Genomic DNA, 6,350 nt, shown 5'->3' on the forward strand with positions numbered 1-6,350 from the left:
TTTTTGGAGTAAAATTTCTTTACAATGTTGTTTTAGTTTCTGCTGTGCAATGACGTGAATCAGCTATATGTATACATATAGCTGATCCCTCTTGGACCTCCCTCTCACCCCCGCCCCATCCCACCCATCTAGGTCATCACACAGCACTGAGCTAAGCTCCCTAGGACAGATTTTTTTAAATGCAATAAATGATTTTATATTCAAATGAAGTAGGTTGATCACAAAGGACTTTATTATATGATGATAACAGTGATAATGCTGATGATAATTTTATTAGATATTTGTTAATGACAGCTATATTTTCCTCCAAGATTTCTTTGGAGCTCTTTAGTTACTTTGGAAGGATTTTATTACCTAGAGAATTCTAAAAGAAAGGTAACAAATTCCTCAGAAGTTGCATTGAATGGAGTGGACATGTTGACTATTAATCATGATGATTTTTGACATAACCTTAGAAGAGAGAAAAGAATGTTTGAAGGGTGGGAAATGGTTCCATCTATTTAGGGAGATAGAGAGGTTTGACTTGAGGTGTCATTTATATGAATATGTGTTATAAAGGGCCCAATTTTGATGCTAGTTAAAAGCATCTGAGAAGAGTAATTACCCATCACCAGTCCTCTTGGGCATTGCATGTACTTTAGTTCTAGTGGGTGTAGCTAGGAGAGGGGAAACAGTGTCCCTGCATTGAAAGAGGTTATATTATCCAGCACAGGAAAAGAAAAATCTGTAACCTAAAATTGCTGCAAGTCGAGACCTTTTCAGTTAATATTCAACAGCAGGTTTATATAAACTTTGAAATTACTAAGTGCTAGGAAATTATGCTAGGCATGGGTTCCACTCTCTAGGCTAAAAAGAAATGTAAATACAAAAAGGACAGTTATAACCAGTGTGATAAATGTAGCAGTAGTTCTATATATACAGATTACTAAAAAAGTGATTAACGTTCCAGGATGAAGTAGATTAACAGAGAAGTCACCCGCGCTAGGTTTGGAAGTATCTTTAATTTTGTCAGGTGGACAAGGGAATGAAGAAACAAAATTCCAGAACACAACATTGTAAAACAGCTATACTCCAATAAAAATTAATTTTAAAAAATCCCAGAAAAAGGAAAAAGTATGTGCAGAGGCATCAGAATGCAAAGTAGCTTGACATGTTAGAAACACTATAATATGGCAGTTCAATGTTCTTAGAGGGTAAAAGTGTGAAGGACAATAAATGGAAAATTAAGTACAGTGTATAACCTCTTGCTAGGGGCCTGAAAAATCTTCTCAAGGTTGGTTTGAGGAGCATTAAGAAGGAAGGCTAGCAATCAACCATAGTCAGTATTTTCTTCCCTTTCCACCTCATTTGTTTTCCAATGCATTTGTGCTTATGAGTCAATACTAAGTGTTGTCGCCTAAGAAAATGTAGTAACAAGTAGTTGGAAGATGTTCATAGAACATGGGTAGGCATGGTACATTTGAGACCATAAGGAAACATCAGTAAAGTATGTTTGAACCTATTCTGTTCAGATTGTTTTTTAACATATTCAAGAAGATAAAAAGTAAAAAATCATTTAAGAATCAAATTGGAAAAAAAAGAAAAAAATATGCTCTGGGCCTGCTACAGCAAGAGATCCATCTATGCCGATTCATCACCCTTATGGAGATAGCGGAACCAGTGGCAGCAGCAAATTTTCCGTAGTGCCAAGCTGTCTACTTAGCAAAACGCAACTCTCAGAGGATGAGTTATACCATGTACCTGGCACCATGTCCCCCTCTTTTTCTAACCCCACTGTCAGGTACCAGAGGAAGAGTAGGATGTGAGAGCTCATGGAATGAAGATGTACAAAGAAAGCCAATTTGGGACTTCCTTGGCGGTCCAGTGGTTAAGACTCTGTGCTCCCAGTGCAGGGGAGCCGGGTTCCATCCCTGGTTGCCGCAACTAAAACGTCCTGCACAGGGCAACGAAGATCCCACGTGCCGAAACCAAGACCCGACGGAGCCGAATGAATGAATGGATAGATGAATGAATGAAAAAAATAAAGAGAAAGCCGGTTTGCCTCTGGTGGGAACTTTGTCTCACTAAGGTCAGCAGGATATAAAGAGATAGGACCCTAGCTAGAATAATTATAGGAAGCATGTGATTAGAGATGTTTGGCACCAGAAGTGGCACATTTTCAGAACATGGTCTGATGTTTCAGACCTAGTGTCTCCTCATTTGTAGAAGAAACAGAATAGTTAAAATGTGCACTTGATTGATAACCTACTTAACTGGATTTTTATGAACATTACATGAAATAGCGCAGTGCCTGGCACAAAGCAAGTGCTCCTTATGCTTAATAGAGATCATCTTATTCTTCATCCTACTATTATTTTTTGCTGTTTTTATTTTAAGAGTCGAGGCTCAAAGTAAGAAATCGTATCAATATGTACAGAAATTTCTCTAATTTGATATTTCGTATACTCTAATGTTAATTTATAAAGCCTAAGTAATAATGCAATTAATCAATCTATATATTAACCTTGAAGTCGTATTTAAAATATTTGAACCTCCCATAAGCACCAAGTAATGATATGGCAGTAGGGGGCGATATCAAGATTAATAAGCAATGCTAGGGATTACAGTTCTGTGAGGGAGGCAAATGTTAATAAACAAAAACAAAAACTATAGAGGTAGGTGCTCACTATGGCTGTGGGACTGGAAAAGAGGAGGATTTGATGTTGTAGAGGCAGAATTGACAGGGTTTAATGATAAGATGAATATAATTTTTGAGAAAGGGGGCAATCAAGATGAATCTTAGCATATGACTTCTTACTGAAGTGAGAGAGCAAAGGATTGTTTGGGTGCTTCTTCTAGTTTACACAAATGGAGACACTGGTAGAGGGCTTGGGACTGGGTGTAGATCTCAGACAAATGTCAGGGCTGCCCATGCCGACTGAGGGTCATGTGCAGTACGTGACAGTCCCTGACATATTAGGTTTTCATGTTTTCTTTTAAAGGACATAAAAATCTGAATAATATATTTATGCTTTTTAATCACACCTAGAATAAGCTTTAGTGGTTAATCTGTACAACCAAACCCAAGACATCCCCCTCCATTTAGTAATGGAATATTTTTAATTTTAATTGTTTCCAGCTTTATTGAGATATAATTGATATAACATTGTGTAAGTTTAAGGGGTAAAATGTGAGGATTTGATACACGTACATATTGAGAACTGTTTATCATACTGAGGTTAGTTAACACCTGTGTCATCTCACTTAATGACCATTTTGCTTCTGTTGTTATGGTGAAATCATTAAAGCTCCACTCTCTTAGCACCTTTCAGGTATACAATACAATACTGTCAACCATAGTCACCGTAGCGTACCTTAGATCCTCGGAACTTATTCATCTTGTAATTGAAAGTTTATACTCTTCGACCAACATCTCATTTCCCCCACCCCTTAGCCCCTGGCAACCACCCTTCTGCTCCCTGTTTCTATGAGTTCAGTGTTTTTAGATTTCACATAAAAGTGAGATCACGTAGTATTTATTTTTTCTCTGTCTAACTTATTTCACATAGCATAATGCCCTTCAGGTCCATCCATGTTGTCCCAACTAACAAGATTTCATCCTTTTTTTATTCTGTGTGTGTGTGTGTGTGTGTGTGTGTGTGTGTGTGTGTATCACATTTTCTTTAACCATTCATCCTATGTTGGACTCTTGGTTGCTTCCCTATCTTGGCTATTGTGAATAATACTACCATGGGCATGGGAGTTCAAATATCTCTTTGAGACAGTGATTTCGTCTTCTCAGATATATACCCAGAAGTGGGATTTCTGGATCATATGGAAGTTCTGTTTTCATTTTTTTTAAAGAACTTTCATATGGCTTTCCATAGTGGTTTTACATTCCCACCAACAGTGCACCAGGCTTCCCTTTTGTCCACATCCTTGCCAGCATTTACCTCTTGCCTTTTTGGCAATAGATGTCCTAACAAGTGTGAGGTGATATCTCATTGTGGTTCTGATTTACATTTTCCTGATGGTTAGCGATGTTGAGCACCTCTTCATGTACTTGTTGGCCGTTTGTATGTCTTGTTTGGAAAAATGTCTGTTTGTCTTCTGACAATTTTAAAATCTTATTGATTTTTCTGCTTTTGAGTTGTATGAGTTCCTTATATACCTTGGATACTAACCCCTTATCAGATAGATGGTTTGCAAATATCTTCTCCCCTTCTGTAGTTTGCCTTTTTATGCTGTTGATTGTTTCTATTTCTGTGCACAAGCTTTTAAGTTTGATGTAGTCCCACTTGTTTATTTTTGTGCTTGCACTTTTGGTGTCATATCCAAAAGGTCATCACCAAGACCAATGTCAAGGAACTTTTCCCCTTCGTTATCTTCTAGGCGTTTCATAGTTTCAGGTCTTACATTTAAGTTCTTAATCTATTTTGAGTTAGTTTTTGTGAGTGGTATAAGATAGTGATCTAATTTCATTCTTCTCCCTGTGGACATCCAGCTTCCCCGAAACCATTTATTGAACAGACCATCCTCTCCCCATTGAGTATTCTTGGCTCCTTTGTCAAATATTAGTTGACTACGTGTGCCTAATTTATTTCTGCGTTCTCAATTCTCTTCCATTGGTGTATGTGTCTGTTTTTATGCCAGTATCATACTCTTTTGTAATATGGTTTGAAATCAGGAAGTGTGCCACCAGCTTTCTTCTTTTTCAAGATTGTTTTGACTGTTCATTTTTTGTGTATGGTTTAATACGAATTTTAGGATTATTTTTTCTAGTTCTGTTAAAAATGCCATTGGAATTTTGATACGGATTGCACTGAATCTGTAGACGGCCTTCAGTAGTGTGGACATTTAAAAAATATTAACTATTCCAACCTATGAACATGGAATATTATTCCATTTATTTCTGTCTTCAATTTCTTTCCTCAATGTTTTATGATTTTCAGTATATAGATATTTCTCTTCCTTGGTTGAAGGTGATGGAGTATGTGGATGAGAATAGAGAAGTAAGAATAACCATCCTTTCTAGAGTTGACTAGGTAAAATCAAATATAGTAGATGGTACTTATTTTAAAGTAATTTAAAATGCTAGCAGAGCATGATACAGTATTTTGTGTAAGGTATCCTTACCCTGATAATTCATTTATTAAAATGGCAATTTTCAAAACGTCTTGGGGAATATTTAATATTAAGGAACTGAAACTCATTTAAAGAAACTCAGGTTAATAGTGAGTATGCCTGAAGGGTACAGGGTTTCTCCTGGAATCTGATTGCTGGAGTTACAGCATATCGTCCCAGATTAAAATCTGATATTGTAATTTGTCTTTGCTTTAGGTTTCAATAAACCCATATACATGGAAGTCATCTTCTTAAGGTATGATTTTCAAATTAAACACATGTTAATACATGCAGTAGTGCAGTTCTGTTGAAGCTGTACCATTGGTACGTGTGAAATATATCGTTACTTGATTAAGAGTGCATACTGTTTCAGAGGCCATTCTTAACAGCCATCTTATTTAGTAATATTTCCCATTAATGCTTTATAAGGTTATAGTCATCTTGAGTTCTCACACAACTTAGGAATCTTCCTGGGACAGACTGCCTTTAGTCCTCAGATTGCACTAACTGATACTAACGTTGGTAGTTATTTGAGGTCTTCATCATTTACAGCTGAAATGTGTAACATATCCCTGCATGCAAATGTAGGCCTAATGGCTCTATGACAGGAAACCCTACCATTTTCATTTTTATTTAAGTATCTTTAATTCTTGTCTCTGATGGCTTCCCCTGTCACCTCATGAGTAAGTAGGGCTGGTACTGGCTGCTGCAAAATCACACTCCCCATTTATCATCCTAATTGCAGTTTAATGAGGAGAGGCCTGAGGCTAGAGGACTCCTCTACCTAGAGTCCTATTGGAGTGGAGTTTATTACGGTAATTAATACAGCCCGTGATAATTAAATTGCTCTACTAGATAGGTACTGTATTTATCCTAAAGATTCACTATAGTAAAACTTTTTTGAAGGTACTCAAAGAGCAGTTTTGAAAATTGAGTTCTATGGAGGTATTTTTTGTTTGTTTGTTTTTTGAGCAATTAGAGTTTGGATCCGACTTTCAGATATTTCTCCTCAGAGCAAGGCTACATAATGTGGAGAACTCAGTTCACAATGAAAGTGCTGGACCTTTTTTTCACGAAGAACAAAGAAAGTGCTATAAAGATACTAACATGTGAAGGTTTTTTCCTCTCTCCACATATTCTCTTTGCTCGTTTGCATGCTCCATTGTCCCGTTGAAGTTTACTTACAAAACACAAGTTCAAAGATAAAATTAAGAATTTCAAGAGGGTGACAGCAAGAGGCCCGAGTG

This window comes from Neophocaena asiaeorientalis, unplaced genomic scaffold, assembly GCF_003031525.2.
Source record: "Neophocaena asiaeorientalis asiaeorientalis breed wild unplaced genomic scaffold, Neophocaena_asiaeorientalis_V1.1 scaffold194, whole genome shotgun sequence".
Classification (NCBI taxonomy): Eukaryota; Metazoa; Chordata; class Mammalia; order Artiodactyla; family Phocoenidae; genus Neophocaena; species Neophocaena asiaeorientalis.